The 23,876-nt window shown below is 37.3% G+C and overlaps 1 protein-coding gene across 1 annotated transcript in view; it reads right to left on the bottom strand.

Moving 5' to 3' along the window:
• Positions 1–23,876, bottom strand: part of LOC100646535 (neurobeachin) — a 415,043-nt gene that overhangs the window by 390,335 nt on the left and 832 nt on the right. The gene's annotated exons all lie outside the window — the stretch shown is intronic.

Genomic DNA, 23,876 nt, shown 5'->3' with positions numbered 1-23,876 from the left:
GGCAGTTTTTAAATACTCAATATCCTTCGCTGAAAACAGCAGGTATTCTTGTCTGCGTAGCATTTCCGTCGGATGAAAAACGATACGTTTAATTCGTGATTCTGGTCCATCAATCAAAAACACAGCAAAATTGTTCGTTTTCCTGGGAAACCAATTGACGATACTGTTATAATTGACGCGCCTATTCGGAAGAATCTGCCGATTGCTTCCTCTGTTAAGATACAAATATTTCTTTTGTTATCGATGAAACATTGGAAAATAATCTACGTTACCCTATAGATCGTAACATTCGTTTTTCACCAAGTTTCAAGTTCGAACAATGACGTTCGTCGAACTTGCGTTTCATGCGATATTAACCCTTAAACTTTAAATTTCCGGTGAATATTTCATCGATGAATACCAGTTTCCAATTTTGCATTACGCTTCGAGGAATGATTTCCCTTATTGATCGAGGGAGTTTGACAAGTTGAGACGATATTCAAAGTAAAAAGACCTCTATCTGATTACGTTGGATACAGAATGTAATTGAAAATTAAACCTTGAATAATAAACCAACGAAGAGATTGACTTGGCGAAAGTTTAATTTCTATGAAACTCGTATCTGCGTAGATAGAAACACGTCAAAGGAAATTTTACTACAATTGAATGGTTCGGATTTAATGATTTAACCGTGGATTTTAAAAGAGGATAGAATTGCAAACAAGCTCTGTATCTGCTATTCAGAAACGTGAATGGTAACAAATTGCATTGATTGAAATAATATGGACTTTTTTTTTTATTCGCAATCTACCGCTCTATTCATATTTATACAGTAAAAGATATTGAAACTTTAAACGAAAAACTCATAGCGCTATTTCAATTTTTTTCTTTATATAAAATTTCATTAACTCTAGATAAAAAAACAATTTCATTTTACGAATGAGTGTGTCTATGTCTCTGAGAATCGACGTTCCAATGCAATATCTGAAAGCAGTGCGCTTGTGTTGAAGTAAAAGGACAATGATTTATGTAGTTGCTACGATGATCGGGGGATGATATAAAGAAGCTCAAAGTGGACGTATTGTTAGAGATTTCTACTAATTGATAGCAGTCTTTATGGTCTGTGGTTGGCGGCCATTTCGGATATTAGCTTCAGGGACGAAGAACTCATGGACGAGCTGGATAGCGTAATTGGTTAAATTAATTGCAAGGGAAGAATCCTAGTTCGAATTCTTGCTTGGTAACACGTTTTTGCTTGTTACGTGACCAGCTACGTAATACGGAAAACCGTTGAAAATGATAACGTTAAAAGGAACGGTAAAAGCAAGTTGCACGTTTAATCGAAGTATCTAGCTAAATGAAAATCATTAAAATTATTCTAAAAGATTAATTCTTTTTGTATACATTTATATAAGCGTTCTTACATAGGAAACTTTATGAGCATACCTAGAAACTATTCAGACGCATATCTTGCACAAAATCGAACTTCATATTCCGAACAGCTATTCGATCTCTCCCGCTCTTCCTCAAACTTTCCCATTCATAGTCGAAGCATCTGAACTTCATTCACGCCGAAAGTACAGGAAATAATCCACCCTATAAAACTCATAAAGTCATAAACGATCGAATCGTTGAATCAACCCTACCTTTCCTTTTCTTTCTTCCTTCCTTTCATTTCTGCCTCGTCGCTTTGAATTTTCTCATTCTTTGAATTTTTTAAATTTCCAAGTTCCCTAATTCACCTTGTCAACAGGAGCGCATAGGGTCGGAGAGGTTAAACATGCGAAAATCCTGAAAATCTAACGCAACCAATTTCCCTACGAACGCCTTCCGAACCACGAAGAACAGAGAACGAGTGCATTATACAGGAACGGTGCTCGTTCGTTAAGCTCCTGCCTCGACATTACATCGAGTTTAGTCAGATACGGTGGAACTTATTAAGAGACCACGACTCGAAACGTTATAGTGTTCGCGCCAAGTTCGCGGTGAGCTTATCTGCTTCTCCGTCCAGCAGCTTCTTCTTCGTGCCTCTCAAATTAAATCCCAAGCTGGCTGCTTCTCGGACAAACTTTAAAGCCGCGAGATCTCGCAAGCGAAATTCCCTTCCTCGCCGTTGTTAAACGAGGTCCAAGGGACTTGGAAACGAGACAGATAGATAGAGAGAGGGTAAGTCTGCCCTTATCACACGATGTTATCGACAGGTGTGTCAATAATTTTATGCTCGGCTTACTCTCCGCGTTTCGTCCTGGCGAAGCGCATGTTGTTCGCTTCCGTGATCGTTTCCTTCGCGAAACATTCCACGACGTATCGCGTCAACAAGCCAGACGACCCATTCCCGCGACTTACGAGTACGTTAAGGAGATGATGCACGACGTTGCTTTCGACACAACTAAGAAAATAGAACGTCCTTAGTGAGGTTCGTTTTACCGATTTAAAATCATAACTAGTATATATTTTTGATTAAAAAACATGTTGCGCGTTATGTATACGATATGATGGATTTCACAAGGGAAATTTGTTGAACCAGCCGTTCGTAATAATTTGATAATTGTTACAGAAAAATGTCGCTCTTGCTTTAAAAACCTACAACCGCCCGAATTCGTTTAATTTTCGAGCAACGCTCTTTGACAATCGCGCACAACTCCACATCGTTATATCTGGAAAACGAAGCGCTAGCCAATAATGTATGTTTGGAATTCTTTTATTTTATTGCATGTCACAATCTGAGATACCTTAAATTAAAATCACTTTTTCTGAATTCGCAATAAAATAAATGAAAAATATCTACCACGGAAAGACACGGATAGTTGTTAAACATACTTATAGCGTGACTAATTTATGTCATTTTACAAACATGTTAGTCGATATTTTCTATCTTCGAAAAGTTCAGCATTATTCATCGCATGACATGACAGCATGAATTTATTAATTTACCAGTAAACATATCATCCCACAGGAGTGAACATTCGATAATGTGCTATTTGTAAAGTATTACTTCGGAAGTTATGACAACGGTACGTAATTATACCGTGTGAATATAGCACGACCGATAGTTAGCTATTGATGTTTGAACGCGTATGAAAAATATAGCGAATTATTCATCACCGACTGGCCATGTACCAATGCCGATAGCGCTTTCGCTGATAGACCAGCATTATAAAAAAAGTCATTAACAGAAAACGAATGGCTAATAAACGATGCCATAGATAAAACACGTTTCGTCTGACGTGTTCCGAACATTTGTCGGGAAATTGATGATAGGACGTTCAAGGGAAACGAATCAATTAACAGGAACATGTGAAAAATTTCAAACGACGCGACGTTCAATTAAACAAGGTTACGAGAACGAAAATTCTACTCAATTTCAATTGAAAAATTCTATTATTTGAAAGATTCCACTGCCTATTTATATCGAGCTTAATAATTCTAAAAGTGAGTAAAATTAAAAGTCTAGGAAAAATTTAATTTTTTACTCATTTTATATAGCACTACTCCATTCACGCTTTAATAACCCGGAACCAATTGCGAAAGTTAATTAAATTTTCAACCATGCATGAAGACTTTAAAAGTGTTTTTGTTTCCTTCCTTTTTGAACATGCAAGTGCAAAAGTTATACGGACTACGTTACATATAAGCCTCTCGGAAGTCCAACTGATAAACTCCACGTTCCATTAATTAATTATGTCGGTCGTCACTTTCCTGTACTTCTTAATTTACGAGATTGATCAATTTTTTGGAAAGATTATCCTTTAAATTGTACACATTACACTGTGGGAATTAATTACTTACAGTCCTCCAATATAATGTTAACAGAATTGTACATAGGATCAAACATTATAAATATTGAAATAAACTTCCAATACAGTGAGAGAGGTAAAGCATTAAAAAACAAGAATCAACGCTTCGATACGCAAAGAAACGACGTAATCTTTTCCTTCTCTATTAATTTCTCTGTCTCCTTTCGCAACGTTCCAGCGACAGAAAACGCGAAGGTAATCCATTTTTATCGGATCACTGTGCGCATGTAAATTGTTCCGTGCGGCGCCGCGCGGAACGCAGAACGTGGAATATATTTTCATTCGCAGGAATCGATCATCCTCGATATCCGGTCCGGCTCGAGTCAAAGTTAGGTTCTGGACAAGCGTATGAAATATTGGTTTTACGAGTCGCCGTAAATCACCGTAATCCTATTTTTAGTTGATCGGCGTGGAAAAGTTGCAGCTTGTCATCAACGCACGATAAATTACTCGCGAAGAAGTTTCTTTATTTTTTTTTCGTTTCTCTCTCTCTCTCTCTCTCTCTCTCTCTCTCGTTCTCTATCTTTCTCCGAAGTACACAAAGCCGGAACTACAACAGGCTCTCTGCAACTTTTGCTTCCGACGTTACTCGCAGCTACGATCAATAATTAACTCTGAATTGTCTTACCGATGAATGGAAAAAGCTACTGCGAGTTACAGACAGTTCGTTCTGAATATCGTGGAAAATTAACCAGGGTTCGTTGAAACGAAGCGAAGCTTATTTAAAAAAAGAAAAAAAGAAAAAAATGTTTACGAGAGAATAGCGCGCGCGAGAGGTGGAAATGCTTCGATTGAAAATATTTTCTATACCTCGCAAAGAACGTATCGACTGACGATTTGAAATTCAATAACGATTAATGTATGCTTGCTTTTATTATGGCGATTGAAACGATGCAGTTTGAAAGATGTAATACAAGAGGATGAATCGTTCGTCCGCGATTTTCACGAAAGGATCTGCTTTAATCTTGGATTTCTTTTATATCGTTTAATACCTAGAGGACTTTGGAAAGCATTTGAAAAATATAGTTTCTAGAGATTTATAAATTTCAACGGAGAAACGTTAAAGAACAAAACGAAATTTTGTGGAAAATTTTTATAGCATTTGTATATATCACAGTGTGGTATGACATAACACTAATCTCTTTCAATTTATACGATAAGCGAAAATTTTTTAAGCATTTAAGCACCTTATCAAGCGATAAAGCTATTTAAATAGTTGATCGATCCTTTAATTAGTTTAAGCAGCATGCTTAACTAGATAAAACGTACATGCCATTTACCTCGCCGAGCCAGCAATTTTTTGATCACGATTAAAAATCTCTATATCTTAACGTCGTGTAACAGGCATTATAACGATCGCATTGCAACGACTATACTCATTAACGTAACAAAGTAGTACCTGTGTATTTTTTTTCGATTTTCTATAACTGGATCACGAACATTTATCAAATAAAATACCTAGATGCATCGCTATTTAAATTTCACTTCTTTAGACGTACTCATAAAAATATAAATTTACATACATAAAACTCCGCAGTCTAATATGGTTACTTAGTAAACTATTATTACAAAGAGGCTAGAGAAACAAAAATTTATCCATCCAATCGAAACAACCAATCCTTTTCAATCATTCTCAGCAATTCAATTTCGCGGTCTTCCTCTTTCACTTAGCATTACATTAGTAATACCGTCGCTACCCAACCACGCACATGACAAAAGGCGGTAAATGTTTGACGATCGCGTTGCAAACTCTTCGCGACAAAGACGGCTACGTTGCGAATTTTAATTTCGCCGAAAATTACACGCAGTGACGGGAATAAATTAGATAACGCCTTTCGCTACCTGTGTACACACCTCTTGTTGTCTGTGTGCGGCGTTTGAAAGCCTCTCGTTATCTGTTAACAAAACTTACCCCTGGCCGCGGTAAGCGTACAGCTGAAGCTGCTTTATCATTCGCGGTGATACGTCGACTCTTTACGTGTTTATTTGTCGTATTCATGGCACGCTTCGAGAGAGAATTGTGTCGTCTATTTTCGCGCGCTGTGATGTTCAACGCGCCGATATATTTTTCTTTCTTTTTTAAACTGTTGTGAATTATGTATTGAATATTATAAATAAATGGAATACAATAACGTTGATATACGATATATCTCGAAATTGTACAGGCAAGTTTCCTATGGTGAGTGTTCAAATACCTTTGTGAGACGGTGTACCCCTTTATAGAAATTTTTATTTGTAACGATCGTACTTCATTTGCTCAACGGTCGGTTTAAAGTGCTTTAGGATTAAATATTTGCCTATCAAAATGGTAATCTTGCTCTATAAATTATTTAAGATTGCAGAACAAGGTAAGAATGTCAGTATGTGCAGCTCTTGTTTTACTTGAATCTTTGCTCATTCAACTGAACATAGGTATGTGTAATGTAGGTCAGCATCATAAGAAATTGCATTTATCTTTAGACAATGAAGATTCTCAGATTATACATATTATAGCCAAAGATGAGGATGATGAAGATAAGAAAACGGATGGTATTATTCAAGAACTTAAGATTAATTTAAAAAACATAGTACATATTGAGATTCTCTTTGTATATTATTCTACTAATATCTTTCGCGATTAGCTAACGATTTTGAATCAAACTAGTAACAAATTTCCCTGCTTTTAACGTAACTTGTACCAAACATGAGCAGACAATGCGATTACGGTAAAATATTAAATAGAATTATTGCTCTCTTTAGACCTAAATATTTTCGAGAACACCCTCGTTACACTTGCCTTAAACGTCTGCTCTAAAAGCATTCGATGGCCTCGCCAGTCGTTACATTCACTGTAGCCTACCTAACGTGCAGTCTCCAACTACCCTTAACAACAGATTTCCCACCTGTACCTGTACGATCGTTATACGAGCGCTCTGTGCTATCAGAATCCGTATTTTCTAAGCAATTACTGTCACATTCGCTACCTGAAAAATTACCCACCGATGAAGATACGTAAACATAGAAAATACAGTTCTCTGATATATTTCGCGACCAAATCTAGTCCTAAAGATCAAATGCTAAAGTACATAAATGGGATCAGGATAATCTTCCCTACATAGAGATTTATTGCATAACTTATCGCGTAGAGCTACGTGTCACATTAATCTTAGTCATTGCTTGATGAATTAGTCGACAACTCAAAACGGGAACGTGTAAAAATTATTTCACCGAGATCGAACCACAAGTGATCGTACATGTGACCAAATGAATACGTGAAACTCTGATGCTGCTAGGTCGACGTCGTAGCGTTGTCCATCGTCGCATTGCACAGACATCAAAATTGACGAACATCGTTCCAGTAGCTGTTCGTACGTGTTACAACGTTGCGATGTCCATAGAGGCATCCATCATTTCAACGGTCGTGTGACCGCGTTTTAAAAGTTCCAGACAAATCCGCGTGCTAAAAACGCAGAGACCTCCAACATCTACATACATATATAGAAACCCTTCAGCTGTGTATTAGACCCGGTGCAACCAAGCTACGCGACGTTGCGTCGTTGTAATTTCACGCCATCGCAATCGCGCAACGATTCCATCGCTTTATATCTCCAATAACAGAATCACACGTTCGTGTGCACTGCATCGTTAGAAGTATAAAGCTCCCGAACTGCATAACGTCACAGGGAAATCGGAACAATGTCGTTTATATATTTCTAACAATGTACGAGTGTACGATCCCACTTTTAGAGATACAAAACCTGATTCAGAATAGCGTTGGGACGTCATCGTGACTTTGCATTAGCGACGTAAATTGTTATCTTTCGTACATCGGCGTTGGAAAGTAGCCGGATACTTCATTATTCTTTACGCGATGTATTTTCATTAGATAAATCGCACCGCAACAATTTTATTCCTTGCGACCATCATAATTACGCACAACAGAATATTGCAGCACAATTAAATTGGTTTTTAAAAAGCAATATGCAATAATAATTGTCCAACCTGACAGAGCTATTTTGTTACTTGACAAAAGCTGCTGCTTCTAATTATTATCTTATCGTTAATTCGATGCATTTAATCAAAATGTATTCGCCTGTACTGCATCGTAAAACTTCAGAAATACAAAATAGTCGACTCGGAAAGGGATACCGGTGCCAAATCGCAGCGAGGTCGCATCGTTGTTCTACAGTGGGCCTTACATTTTGGATAATGATGTCGTACGCTGATGTATATTACATCGTTGTATAGAAGTATAAGGTCTGATGCAAATGCCGTGATATCACCACGGTGATATGAAGTCTACGATCTCCCCATATTCCAGTGCGCCGCGTCATAAAATTTCAGAAATATAAATTGCAATGACGCGACGCGGCGTCACATTCTTGGTCGACACAGGGCCTTCTTATAATGGGGCCGTAAACTCGTCTGCATTATATCGCTAAAAATAAAACGCTTGATATAAAGCGCTGTGATATCACAGCGAAGATACAAATCCTATGATTTCAACAACGTTGCGTCCCCCGTCTGCATCGAATCTTGCCTAGCAACGAGCTTCGTATAAACGAATTTCGCGTCTTATTAGTAAACTTAAATGTCTATAATCGATGACGTAATGACTCTACATTTGACAAAATCGTGTTATATGCTAGCGAATTTTCGACGCAAGATGCGCGACGAAAATGTAGACGGGGAGAAGCTGCATCAGCACAAGTCCAGTACAAGTGGAGTCGGCTCCTATTGACCGAGCCACTGCAGCTCTCGCTAATACGACGAACCCTTCTCTTCTCTTCATCTCTCTCTCTCTCTCCCTCTCTCTCTTGCTCCTCCGTCTATGCTGCTCGAGTTAACGAGTTTTTCTAACGTGTACCGAAAGCACAGCCGGACAGAAAAATCTACGCGACCAGGAACGAATGTTTGGCGGGCAGACCGAGAACCGGGACAGGAACAGGCGAGAATTTGTGCCGCTGCTTCGATAATTCGACGAGCGAATTTCTCAAGCGAACACTGTTTCGACGAGGAATAAACGTCGACGATAGTTTTAATCAAATTTAACGACCGCGATGCGCTTATCGATTTTAGACATGCGGCGCTTACAAACCGCGCTGACTCATACATTCGCTCGATGCAGGTTGACGTATCGGAATATGCAGTGAAATTACTCACTGGGAATATTTTTCATTTAGATGCGTAGAAAGCGTTCTAGTGGATTCAATTAAGAATTAGAATAGAAAATATATAGTAAGATCTTTAGGTTTGTATAAGACATAATGAACTAACGTTTATTTCTGTGGAGGAGGATGCGGTTAAATTGAAAGCATAAGATATCGAAAGCGGAATTACTTTTTGAACTGGTCTCAGGTGGTTTAAAAGTCGAGTCTGCCACTTTCGGCATTTAGCGAGCGTAGAAGCGTGCAAGAACTTTTCAACACTTGGAAATTTCCACCTAAAATACCTGTTCTACGTCTACTAGCATTACATCAATCTATCCAACTGTATCTCTCATAAAACTTCCCTTGTTTCCTTCTCTTTCCTCCTAGAGGTGTTACAAACGAATAACTCGTTCCACAAATTCCGACGACGTTATCCGATAAAACATCTCAATCCACCTCTAATTCGATCCATTACTACCTCTATTCGAAATGTGCTAACGTGTAATTATAATCATTAATCCAAAAGATTAAACTAGATGCAACCAACCGAACATAATTTTAATAGCTAGCTGGTTCATTTATTGGTTCAGTTATACTTTTCCTCAATCACATAATTCTTCCCCAACACCTAACTTACACAAAGTCGACCAAAAAGCAAGAGAAAGAAAAGAGGAAAGAATCTTGAATCGACGGAATCTCAAAGGGCGAGGTTCCTGCGCTATTTTATCAAAGGAAAAAGAAAACATTCACGCGGTATACACTGAGTTGGATCAAAGCCAGCTACTTTTATCGATGCACCGATATCGACCTCTGTGCTCGTAATAAAAGCGTAACGCGCATCGCCCCTCGAACAACTCCCCAATAAGTCGCGCGGAACAGTCGAATATAAACAGGTAATTTCATCTAGGAGAAAGTCTCGGGGACTGGAATAAAGCCGGTTCCCGGGGATTCGAGTGGTATTTCTAACGTGCATCCGGGTACCGGTGTAAAATGCGGTGGAAAAATTTGTCTCCCGAGTCGTTGCCCTTAAGCGACAGAAAAATTCCCCGGGCGCGGACCGAGTACACGTGGACTGTTGCCAAAAATTTCGATCGTTATAGCGCTATTACTCAAGGTGCTTCTCCAGCGAGCCAACTGGAAAAAGAATTTCGCGGCCACGGACCTGCTCCGCGTACCTGTCATCGTTTACAATTCCACCCAGTCATTTCGATCACTGAAATCCATAGAGAAATATTCATTTCCTTAATTTTCTTCTCTTCTTCCTTCTTTCTAAATGAGTAAATAGTATCGATTACCGTAGCTTTGCTACAAAATTTGGCGATCTACCTATTTTTAGTTTTGTATGAAGTATATTCAGGTCGATTCTAAAATATCAAATTCAATACGAGTGAAACGGCTGGACTCTCAGTTTTCCTTGTAAATATTCACGCCATCTTCTCATTACCACTATTCTATCAGATATATACATCCTTAGATTCATTAATAACAGATACAGATTACAAGATAGAGGCAATCACGTAATATAAAATTACTGGATTTTTCTACAGCTTGCATTACAATCCGCTCACTCACTATCGTCAGTTAGATCGTATCACATTGACGATAAGTAACTATTTACATCGTTCCGCACTTTTCTACGTCGCAACAATTTTCTTATGTCTTCAAACAATAGTGACGTATCTTCTCAGACCTCAGGGAGTTCTTTGAAACTTTCGCGATAATTTACAGTAAAAAGTTCCTGGCTTTCAACTACTATTTTTCGCGAGAATATCGAATATTCTCCGTTAGTATGTGATCCCACGATATAGCGAGGCTTTCCATCAGAATGCTCCATGGATATTCTCACTTTTCCCAAGGATTTTTGTACTAAAAGAAGCAAAAGGAAAATGTAAGAAATCGAATGGTGCAGGCTGATGCACAAACGCGCTGTGAATAACCTTGTACGACGAAATTCACGGCCTAATGAGATCAGGCTCGAACGCGAGCTAACTATGCAACAAATCAAGAGATACCGTACTATTTGCACTAGGAGATTAACGCGATTAAGCATGTCGTATCGATAGCGAATTCGCTTATCGTGGCAATTTTTTCCTTCGCAAGATACGAGAATGCCAGGCTACGCTTCGCGAGCGCCAGCTCCATTAAAAGTGGAAAAATGAGAAAAAATAAAATAAAACCAGAAACCCCACGGTGAGTGAAATATAAAAACCGGAAAGCGAAAAAGAATTCATTCTAGTCGATCAATAACGGAGCTTATTATCGCCGTGCTTTTGTTCGCCAAGTTCTGTTTGAAATTGTAATAAGGTATAAAGGTAGATATGTAATAGCGTTTCAATGAGGATTTTGATAAGTTTAACGTATTGTTATATCGCTATACTTCAGAAACGATGCTCGTATCGGGCGCAGAAAAGTAGACATTTCAATAAAGTCGGTGTAAAAAGGTTTTGATAAATACAGGATAATGACGAGTCGAGTAACAATAAAGAATAATGATGGATCGAGATTTAGGAAGCGAGAACTACGGAGCGTATTCATCATATCTCTATACGGTGTAATCAGGCACGTTTAAAAACGTGTTTCTCGTTTCAACCAGGTTTCTAACCACTGATTAATTATTGCGTGTCTGTCTTCTGTTTATACAAAGAAGTTAAATTTAAGTTGTTCGGTAAACTCATCGAGAATTCCACGGAGAATGATAGTGAAAGAAATACTCATACGAAAGCTATTCTTTAGTCGACTATCGATTATGAATAACTCAAGTAGATTAATTTCGCATGGAAGGCAGTAACGAGCACAGAATCTTTATTGCTTTAATAAAATTACTCTGACATAATTGAACTTAACGTAGTTACTGTCAAATAAATTGTATCGATGAAAAAACTAGCACAGAAAGATTTTCACCTTTCTGTTCATTTTCAAATAGCTAGAAAAATTATTGCCACGTATCCTTATTTATTGCAATGATGCATTTTCTTCTCTGATTCTATACATTTCATTTTCATAATGTCAAATTTAAGTAACCTATGAAAGTATCACTATACGATACAAAATTTAAATTTAAATTTACTTGGTCCTAATTAACTAACATGTAAATGCCATAATAAATATAGTAGCGTAGAATCCTTTTTCTAGCCACTGTTCCTAATTATCGTCAAACACGATCTTCCCTGTTTCATCTTATTTCATCTTATTTCCATTTGCGTTCATCGGAAAATCACAAACTTTATCAAACAGTGTGTCATAGTTCCCATCCGGAGTATTCGCGAGCAGAGTATATTTCCGTTCAGATCCTGTCCGTGGTTTCTAGTCGCGATATTATCTTGATAAGCTAGCTGACCTCTAAATTGCTTCGAATATGATTTGATAACGCGACCGGCTGTACGTGCGCGTGTGTAATCAATGCTCTACCAGTGAACATCGGCGAATCTCCTCTAACCTATTACTGTACAACCACAACCAATTTATCGAGTTAAGACACAGTTATGTCATCGCTGTCGCAGACATTCAACCAAATACGAAACGTCCCGCGTTTCGCTTGTCTCGCCGTTACGCTCGCGTCACGAGTCGAGGATAATAATTTTCTAATTGAAAAAGAAAACAGAGATTGTACGACCACGAAGAAAGAAATATAACGTTCGATGGAATTTGTAATTTCTTTGCAGTGCTTAACCCTATTAGCAATGAATACAGAGTGTTTCAGGATGGATGATTATCCGAAAAGTCAGGAGGTTCTTTTACGCTCAAAAATATATAGAGAGGAAGGAGTAAAGCTTTTGGCTGGACATTTCGCTTTTTCGAGAAAATCGAGGTTAAAGATTTGCTGGGTACACATGCACTTAGGTAACTTTATGTTTGACTATCGACGAAGTGTCGTCGACAAATATTTCAAACACAATTTTCTCGAAAACGAAGCGCTGAAGGAGGAAATTTTATGTACCTTTTTTACCTACTTTTACTTATATATAGATTACATCATTTTGATTCAATACGAAGTTGAATTGCGAGAAATAAATCGAAATTTCAAATGCTTATTTTACCGTCATCTCTTTATTTATACCATTAACTGATCCTAAGTAACCGTGATGATTGAATTCGTTAGAACGTGAATTACATTTGCGTGTATTGGAAATTCAAATCTAGGAATATTTCCCATTATCTATTAACGAAAATCGTTCTGAAATAGAAGCCAAGCGGACGACGAGCCGCGATTCATCGTTTTTCTGATATTAATGAAATGAACTTTAGTTTTAGAGTGTTTGATTCATTTGGTCTTTCAGCCAATCACACATTAATTACTTTCACGTGTATAACGTAACAAGATTGCCGCAGTCAGCCTCCGTTTAATTCGAATCGCTGCGTTACAAACAATGAAAGCACGTTGCTATTACAATGAGGACTAATTAGTAGTAGGTGGAATTAAGGTATACGATTGTTATTACAACGTGGCCGGTAATTAATCATCGTTTATTATGCGACGTGGTGCTAACGATCGCTCGAATTCAACCACGCGTCGAAATCGAATTTCCAAGTATTTCTAATATACAAATTCTCGTCAATTTCTCAAACTTTATTGCACAGGTAATGAAATTTTTACCTACTTTTCTTTTAAAGCTACCGGTGTTCTATTCCGACGGAGACGTCCCGTGTAAGAAAAATTGAAATAAACCATTCTGTATACCAATCTAGTCTCGCTACTTTACTCTGAGCGAAATAAAAAAGAATTGAAAGAGACGGAAAGAAGGAAGGATAAAAAATGATCGCGCGAGTAAAATAAAACGTAAATGGTAACCCGAATCGACAAGCGTTCCGCGCCTCCACTTCTATTTACCTGGTTACTTTTTTCCCGACTCGCGACACGTGTTACAATTCGCAAATATTTTCCTAACACTCCTATTGGCTCGCACGCGTTCGATGCTTCGAAACGAACGCCGAATTCGAAACCTGATGATCAAATACACAAGGACTGACAGCTTATCGGAAGCGGTGTTGTGCGCGAAAAACACGCTCGTACACTCCCCCACGTGCACCAAGTCTATAAATATAGGAGTAAATTTAGCTAAAAAAAAATGTTGCTCGATGACTTACTTTACCTTCCTTTTTTCCTTCCTCCTTTCCTCTCTCTTTTTTTTTCTTTTTTTTTTAGATCAGTGTTCGCACGGATGAAAATCGATCTGTTGCAACCAATTACGAGGATTACTCCTACTGCTAAGCTTCCTCGACAACTTTATATCACCAATTAGTTGCAGGGCTGACAGTGGAATGTAGAGCGATCTCTCGTTAGATCTTAATTAGTAGCTTTGATTTCAAGCAGAAATGTTGGAACTTGTCGTCGAGTGGTTGAATATTTTATATTTGGATAAAGTGATTATAATTTTTTAGTGAAATTGACGATCGATTTGGTAGATTACACAGTATTAGGAGGGACATATTATGGATATTTAGGACACTTCCATTTACAATACTAAGAATCGATTTAACAAGCAAAAAATCTTTGCTCTGAAATGCGCCAAGCGGAGGCGCTGAGCTCTTTCAAAACCGTGCATTTCGTGAAATAATTTGTCCAATCAACGATAAGACAGATTACACCGTTCGCTTTTCCACCGACTAGCACGACAATTACGGAAGAGAACGCAATCTTCAAGCTATCAGTCTTGCCAACCTGCAACAATTATCTTGAACGCTGACCGAATACCTCGTCCATTCGAAACGATCTCGTCAGCGCTCCATCGTGTACCAATGCCATTCGTTTCGCCACGAACAGCAAATAATACGAATCCGATCGCCGAATTAATTACTGGCCACTCTGCTGTTCTCGTTGCGGCCATAAAATTGTTCCGCCGATCCGAATGACAGTCAACGCGATAGTCGTTCGAGTTACGGAAATTGCGCTGACTAATTACGCGCCAAAACGTGTCAATACCGTGAGCGACAGTTTAAACCACTGACAAATCCTTGACTGGCGCCAGTTCGGGCTTTCGAATCAATACCGTCTTTTTTCTTATTTTCGTTCATCCTATTCGATTGAATCGTGATAAGTGAATTTTTATCTAACATGAAATTTCAATCTAGAGATATCGGGTCTTCGACAACGATATTATTGAGAAAGGAACATTTTCTAGGAAGCATCCGTTCGTTCTATAGATTCGACCATTGGAATTATCAATAATTTACCAATATATTTTCGAACAATATTAGTCGTGTAAGATATGCTTGTGCGATAAGATATCTCCGAACGAATCACTTTTACGATTGGAGAAAATAAATATAAAGCACTGACTAACACCTTCAAATTAAATGTTCGAGACTGTCAAGATACGAATGTAAAGGTGAACAGGGTGAAAACCAGCAGAAAATTCGATAAACTGGTAATTTAGTCACTAGAAATCACATCTATTTAATAACATGTAAGTACTTTTAGTTAACGAATTTTTATCAAAATCATGCTCATCCGACATCTCGTGAAACACCGCTAAGACACGAAAAAGCTTTGTATTTTTCTAGATCTAGTTTTCATTCTGTGGTTTTATTCAAAAAAGTTTCCTGGGCAAAATCTCTAACAACGAACACGGTAGAAATTCTCTAGAATCTCGGGCTTTTTGTAAATATTTTCCAAGCAAAAATACGGAAAGAAAACCAGCGTTCCCGATTAACCGACGCTCTCGTCGTTGCTATCGGAACCTCGAAAGTTTCCGAACAACCGCGCAAAATTCCAACTTGATATTTTTTCACGTGACCGTCGCGTGAATTTAAAAATTTCGTGGCCAAGCAATATGACAAACAATCGATTCACAGTAGCGCTCGGCCAGACGATCGATGAGCACGCCTGCCGAATAGAAACGAACGATGACAATAGGCCATGAATTCCGCTGGTCGATCTTGCAACACGCCGAATCTGCATTCCCATTTATATGGAAATTACGGAATCACACGTTTGTCCAATCAATTAGTGGCGATCGATCTCTACGAAGGAGACAGTGGACGGTATTTATAGGGCCCGATGAGATCGACAAGAATTCGTTGACTGGTTTTGTCACGAAGACGCCGAGAGCAATAAGGAATTCTCCGATATCAGGTGAACCGGAAGAGTAAAGTCGTCAGGCCGACAGATGTAACGAATCGCACTTTGAAAATTAGTTTCGAAACTGACCAACTTTCGAACGAGTAGTTTTCTTCCGCTTCGAGAAGGTGGATGAAGAAAAATTTTCACTGGTTATAAAATGAGGGAGATTTCAAGTGTATAGTTTTACAAAGTTAGCGGGGCCGCGTTAAGAAAATACGATGCTCTTTAGAAAGTATTGGATCGAAAATTCATGGCATTTAATTATCAGGATAATAAATATTAAATGCTATGTATCAACTAGAGAGAGAAAGACTAAGAAATAACGATCGATCAATTATGACTGAAGATTACGGGAGAAAAATGCTTTTCGTGCTATTTAATGTTTAAAAGATTGAACTTTAATATGATATACTTAATGTGTTGTAAAACTTGTTATTCTTACTCTAAATCGGCTAATTTGGAGCCATTGTAAAATCTAATCATACTAAATTCCGTAAAAGTTATAGTAAAAAAGAGATTTAACGAATAAAATCTCTGGTCAGGCAGAAATGTGCAAACATGTGCAAAATTCCAACTGAATTTTTAGTTATAACAATAAGCTCATGAGCAAACAATGCCTGTTTATTTCTATGCAATTTATCTAGATATAAACTGGCAATACCAATTCAGTATACCAATAGCGTAGCTTAAAAACTATCTGTTACATTATATTTAACGAACACTGAAATGTTCATGACCTTTATTTGAACAACGATACCCAACTGATTTTACTGCACTGATTTTTCTGTATATTCTACGATAAATACGGCTGTACTTTCTGTTTATATTTTTAATAATCCTTCTCTCAAAATTCAGCATTTGTAACGAAAACTGGTTCGACGTTTGATTTTAACTGTACATATATTATCCTTAAAAAAATGGAAACATTTAAACAAGGTCGGACATCATGGCGACAGTTCTAAAATAGATTCTTCTTGTCGCAGAAAGGCAAACAAGATTACCATTTCAATGGCACCGCCAAGAATGTGTTCAACAATGAAAATAAAAACACAGAACACTAGAATGGGAAAAAAAGTACGAGTAAGAGTAATACAATTATCAAAAAAAAAGAGAAACAATTCTATTTGTTGTTCCAGATTTCTAAATAATAAATTTTTTCTAAGACACTGTATCAACAAAAATTTTTAACAAACAAAAATCCTATTTCTAACGATATTTTTCTTCGAGCTAGAAACCAAATTTCAAAACAGACTTGATCATTTCGCATTTGTAGACGTGACGTCGCGCGTTGTGTCATTCGTACGAGACATCACGCCTGTTATTTCATTCAACCGTGAGACATCTCATCCAAAGGTTCGAAAGAAAAATCAGTTCGCGAGACATTTCATTCATCTCGTGCGAATGAGCGAGCGCAATATTAAACATCAAACATTCTTCTTCCAAAAGCAAACTTTTCCATTCTTTTCCTTTTTCTCTCTTTTTTTTTTTTTTTTTTTTTGAAACGACATGTGCAATGCATAGTTATAACACTTATAACAATGTAATAATAAATACTGAAAAATAGAGAAGCGAGATATCACGACCAAAGCGTTGCACGAATGACATCGCGCTGGGAAATATCACGTTCCCAAATGTACAGGGGTTAAATCAAACTTGTCCCAAAAACAAGTCTCAACACAGAATCACCTGGCAGTTTACAAATACAGCGAACTTTCATGTACTGTAACGCAATAACTTCAAGATTCCAACTCACGATATCGTGGCTAAACATAAAACTCGACGGGTACCTTTCGAAAAATTGATTAAAATGCACGTTCGACCGGTCACCGAGACTGCACTTCCATCCAGGAACAATATCCCATTCAGGAAGAATTACGATCGTGAGACACGACGAGAAACACGTTTCACCGATAGATATCGGCTGCAAAATCAGCTGTATTGAACACGATACAGAGAAATAAAAACGAACGATGGTTCATAGATCGATTTTCGTAATATTGTAAATTGGAGAAATAATGACGTCTTCTGAATGAAAATTAATTGCGCTACAATATAAAGAACATGCTTCTATATTATAAGATTTCTTTCTTCACATGTTGAATACTAATTACGTACCTATATAGATAATGTGAAATTGATAACTTGATAAAAAGTAGAGTTGATCAATTTGGCTTCTGAGAGGTTCATATAATACGGCTATCGATTTTATAGAATATCGGTTCTATTATCTAGATATATGTAGGTTAAGTTCATAGAGTACGATAAAATGTTCGTAACTTTGTTAACAGCACTATTTCGATCAAAAGAAGAAGTAGGTACATACCTACTTTTTACAAGAATTTCAATTGTTTCGGTCATTTAAAATTTCTATTCTTTCAAATATTAAACTATCGAATCTTTTGGACTTTTAAATGGTCTTCTGTCTTTTGCGAATAAATTCGATTGGTAAAATATAAAAGAACAAGCCTTTGCTCTTCTAGAAAGCAAAAGAATTGGCCGCGTTACACGCGAGAACACGTTGAAAGATATTATCACGCGAATACGCGTGGGTAGATCGAAGGAACGTGTTTCTCGCTTACATTAATTATCAATTGCTAAAAAGCCCCCGTCTACCTCCATTTCTATCGCCGCGGCTCCGCTCGACGTGCATTGTCCGCATGATTAATTGTGCGTGGACGTAACAAAAGCCGATTCAACGGCGCACGACTTGGTAGCATAAGCGAGCGCTGTGCAATGGATGACAACCTGTGTTATACGTGTGAACTGGATGGACGATGCTTTTCCAAAGATACGAAATTGGAGCGAAGAAAGGAAGTGTCGATGGTCCGAATAAAATGATCGAAATAGGTTTATTCGTCTAACGATTGCGCGAGAATGCCAAACTGAATAAACGTCGATAGAAGTCATTCCGATAGAAAGTTTACTCTTTCCACTACAGCGTTCGATAAATGTTACATTTGTTAACCGTACATTAAAATTGTCAATGCGCTAGCAATTTATTTTCCATTATTCCAGATTACTCAAACGGTGATACGAAGTTAATGAGTGACTTACCAAGCACAATTGGCATAAATTACCGTATTGTGCAGTTAGCTTTTAGAATAAAGCACATCATCGTGTGTTAAATACTATGGTGTACAATGGGTCATGTATGTTTAACGCGTAGGATTTAGTATAACGTGTGTAGTAATTCTACCGATATAGTGTCACAAACGTGTAACATTGTTCGATATCTGTTCTACCGTAGAGTTATACGAGCGTAACTGCATTATACATTTTATACAACATGTAGAAGTTTCTAAGCGCTCAATTTTAGATTTTTACTGGCATAAAAGGGTTAAAAGAAAATGTTATTTACCGTGATGTTGGAAAGTAGCGCAGGTAAAATATAGTGACGTCAATAAACATTATTTTTACTCGTAAACGTATTTATAAAATTCCAAAATAGATATCGCGGAAGTTAATTCCGCAGAAGATACCTATACCAGTGTGATGGGATACAGGTATGAATACAGATGCTTCAAAATAAAAACGTCTATTGGAGTTTAATGATGCTAACTAGTACGTAACACTGTTGACATACAAGTAATAATACGCTATTAGTAATACGACAATACTACGATATACCTGCAACGTGTTGTCTACATTAATAACATAAATATGTAACGTAACATAAAAGGGTTAGTATAGTAAAAGAACAACTATCGATTCTAATGCTATCATTATATCTCCACGTCTAGCATTTCGTTAACAATAATTGTGTCATTAGTATGTCATAACGACATACTAATATATTATATCACGAAAGGTATTGCGCAGCTGTAGTCGTTGCATCTATGTACGTATACATATTTCAATTGATCGATGAATCTACCGGTTTCAATTTTTGGGAATAAATTTTATCGTGAAACGATATTCTACGATATACCTATTGTTACAGTAATAATAAAAAATGAAATTATTGCTAATTTGATAATTTCGAATTATCAATATAATTATAAACATTTCTTAATATCTTCTACGCAAATACAGTTGTCTTCCTTACATTTACAATCTAATCTTTAGAAATACGCGTTATCTTACATTGAGATCATCATCGCCATTTCTATCTGCGATTTTTAATTAAGCTGTATGCTTTGACACTTTTTTCGCCCTTGCATTTCCATTTCCCTTCTCTAAACTAAACTTACGAGGCGCAAGTTACTTTCTACAAAAACAGAACTCAAATAAAACTTCCTTCTAAAGAGAAACAATAAAGTCGTAGCAAATGCACAGACAATATGCACAAGATTACAACTTTACAAAGAGAAAACCGAATTATCTTCGAGGTAGCCAAAGAATCTAATCTAATCTCGGCAAACTTCTTCGGATATCTAGCAGCCAACGAAAACGCGTTTCATTCCGACACCTTGGGACGCTTGGAAAACGTGTCATCGGTGCCTCTGACTCCCGGTTCGATAATCAGAGCAGCAACATAAAAAGAACCAGAAAGTGTGGAGAAAAAGAGACGAAAAAGTCGGCGGACTAATTAGCCAATTTCATTGCGTCACGTATGGGAAAAGTAAACGGATAATCGCTGGTACGGAGAAACTCGAAACCGCTACCACTTTATCAGTTACTTATGCAAATTTGCCCATCAAATGGTGTACACACGCATTCAGAGCAAGGTTGGTACGACCTTCACCTCCGAAATGCGACGCGTTCCTGCGTAGTCGATAAAGTCGTCGACAACGCGTAATGTCGCGAAAATTTCTTATTGAGCGCTTCCGGCCACGTTGGCTCAAGGATAAGAATATTTTTAATGCGTTACTACCTGCGTATAAATACGCCACTTCGGAACGATTAAACAATAAGAGCTACTTGAACAAATTTATCCGCGAGACAGTTGTAGAAGTTGTACAGTGATTCACGAAAATATTTAAACTAAAGTCATTAAGACTATCAGGATTATAGGTGTAGTTTTTTTATCTATCAATGATGAAACTGGGTTCGATGGATTTATTTTTAAATTTGTAATTCGAAAAAAACAATAGTGAGAAAATATATGCGAAAAAATAATTCTTTTTAACTGTCTCAATTTTGTTAAGTTTCACGCCGTAGAATAGCGAAGAAGAATTAAAAGGATGTCATTTCTATTATTACCAAAAGATGGAATATCCAGTCATTCTATCAATAATCGAATATTGTGTTTCCCGCTCACTTATTGCGCGTGAGGCTTCATTGCTACTGACGTAATGCAAACTTATGCTAATGAGAAATAGTAGAATAGTAGAAGTTAGAAGAGCGAGATAATATACCATTTAAACATTCTTAATTTTTAATCGTTTATTTTAAACTTTTCACCTTTTGTGATTCGACGATTTTACAATTTTACTTGCTACCAACAGAATGCTGTTTTTCCTATCAATGTATATTCCTAAATTATCCTATTTTTCTCTCAATTGTATAAGAATATTTTATTAATTTCGCGAAATAATATAAAGTTTAAATTAAAATCTGACCAAAAATGGAAACTGCTTTCACGGTGGAATATTTTTAGTGAAATTTAAGATTGAATTTGCTACTATATGGTTTGAATGTTCTATACGGAGCGAGATAATAACGTCACCAGTGAAGTTTTTCACCTCATTTCGCAGCACAAAAGCGAACCTTCGAAAATCAAATTATATTTGACGTTTAGTTACAAATAACTTCGCGTGCATATAGTTAATTTCACTGCCACTTTATACTTTACTTGTACTCTCGTATTTTACTTGTTAACGGTTATATATCGCCTTATTTTTTAATTCAGTTAGTTACAGTTTGCATAAATTTCTCTTAACCGTTAAAGACAGCATGGCTAAATGATGACGATGCTAAGAAAAAGGAATCTTATACGGATTTCTGAAATTTCGCTATTTTAAATCGTCGCACAAGTGATGTTAATAATCGTGGCTATTTATTAACAATATATTGACACAAATGTACTCATTAACAAAGCCTCTTTAACCACAATCAAAATGTTGAATACCTTCGCTCCTAGCCACATAATATTAAATTACACACGATTCGTACTACGGTCCAAACACGATAAACGCTTGTTCCGATCGAAATGGAATTTAGTCATGGATCTAATTTAGACTTCCATTTATGAAACAGAGACGTAAAATGTACGAATATCCTTCAGAGTCGATAAATAAGTACAAAGGTAAGAGTTTGAAGCCATATACATCTAGTTTAAAGGTAAAACACTTTCCTTCTCAATTCTAACATAAGAAACACTTTCCTTTTCAGGAGAGGAATTTCTACGTGCTTAAAGATAATACAATCGAAGAATTCTAAAATAAAGGAATAGAAGCAAATTCCTCGTTGATATATTAAAAATAATTTTAGGTATCTGTGCTATCCTCCTTTTTCTTTCCATCTTCTATCACTCTCGTTTTTATACACACCATGGGAAAATTACCTCGCGCATCATCGAAATCAATCTCCTACATCACGAAAACCACATAAAAACTGCTCGTTATAACCATTCATCTTACCACGCATAGCCACCTCCCTACGTATACTTTCACTATCCGTTACAACATCGTTCTCCAGAAAATTAACCACACGGCCATCCTCCTTCGCGGTTATTGTTAGATGAATGCAAAAACTCTGTCTGTTCCAGAATCCCAGCATTATCTATCATAGCAACCGACTAATAAGTACGTACATTGATCGTGACGCTGTCGTGATCGTCGATGACGCTAACAGATTCAGGGTCAAAGTAAACCGTACAATCGGTATGTTGGCGAGTTCGTGAAGCTCTAGATTGTGCAAGCTCCGAGAGAAGATCAATGGAAAACGGCAGAAATCGGAGCCATGGCTAATTCTTTGAACAACAACGAAGAGACGGACAGAATCGGAAAAGCGGCGCGATCGTAACTCCGTGTAACCGTGACGGCCGACATTAATCGCTGCCACGTGCTACCTATTTGTCTTCGCCAGTTCGAGAACCGGCCACGTTCCACCGCCTATACATGTTCCTATGGTTTCTGGTTGTTCGAACGAAATCTTTACGCGGTATTCGAGTTCCAGCTATTGCGAGGAATTTTCAAGATTTTAAAATGTTCGCTGAAATTTACGTGACGAAAGAATTGTTGGATTTTATCTGATATATCGTATTTTAAATATCATAAAATACTTTCTCGGTCTTATCTAAATCTTAGTTTTATCCGTATCACGATTTCTCACCAATTTAGAAAAAGAAAGATTCTCCGTTGACAATTACGCGTCGAAAGAATTTTAAAATATTCCGTTTATTTTTGTATTCCTCAGCCTTAACCAAACGTTAATTGGAAATTTCATGTGTATCATCATTTTTTATCGCCTCTGTGAACAAATTTTGTGTTTTCAAAAATTAGCTTCTATTGCTGAATTTAAAATTCCAACCAAAAAATGTCCATAATTATCCTGAAATTTATACAACACGAATATTTCCCAAACGTTTAATCATACGATCGACACTTGACAAATAAAATGATATGCGATCGTTGGGAGCGCACGATCGACGGAAATTTTAACTCGCATCCCACGCGGGAACGGTGTGCGCGACAAGATCGCGCTGATAAGCATGTTTTTCTACGTGGCGCGCGGACACCTAAACACGAGCCGAATTCCCCGGGGAAATAAGAACAATATCGTGAACGCGACACGTTGACGAGTAAACAGTGCTTCGTAGCGCAATGTCGACTATGAAACGCGTGATTTAAAGCAATAAAAACACGATCGTAAACTTTTTGTGGTTACACTACGTTTCGATTGCCGTGTTTCATATTTTTTTTTCCTTGTTTGTATCCACGGAAAAATAATTGATCATTACACGAGTAAGTCAAAACAAAACTGGAGTTAAGAACGTAATTGCGGTAAGAAATATCAATAAGTGGCAAA

Source organism: Bombus terrestris, chromosome 6 (genome assembly GCF_910591885.1).
Source record: "Bombus terrestris chromosome 6, iyBomTerr1.2, whole genome shotgun sequence".
In the NCBI taxonomy this organism is placed as follows: Eukaryota; Metazoa; Arthropoda; class Insecta; order Hymenoptera; family Apidae; genus Bombus; species Bombus terrestris.
This window is presented reverse-complemented; position numbering and strand designations above follow the sequence as displayed.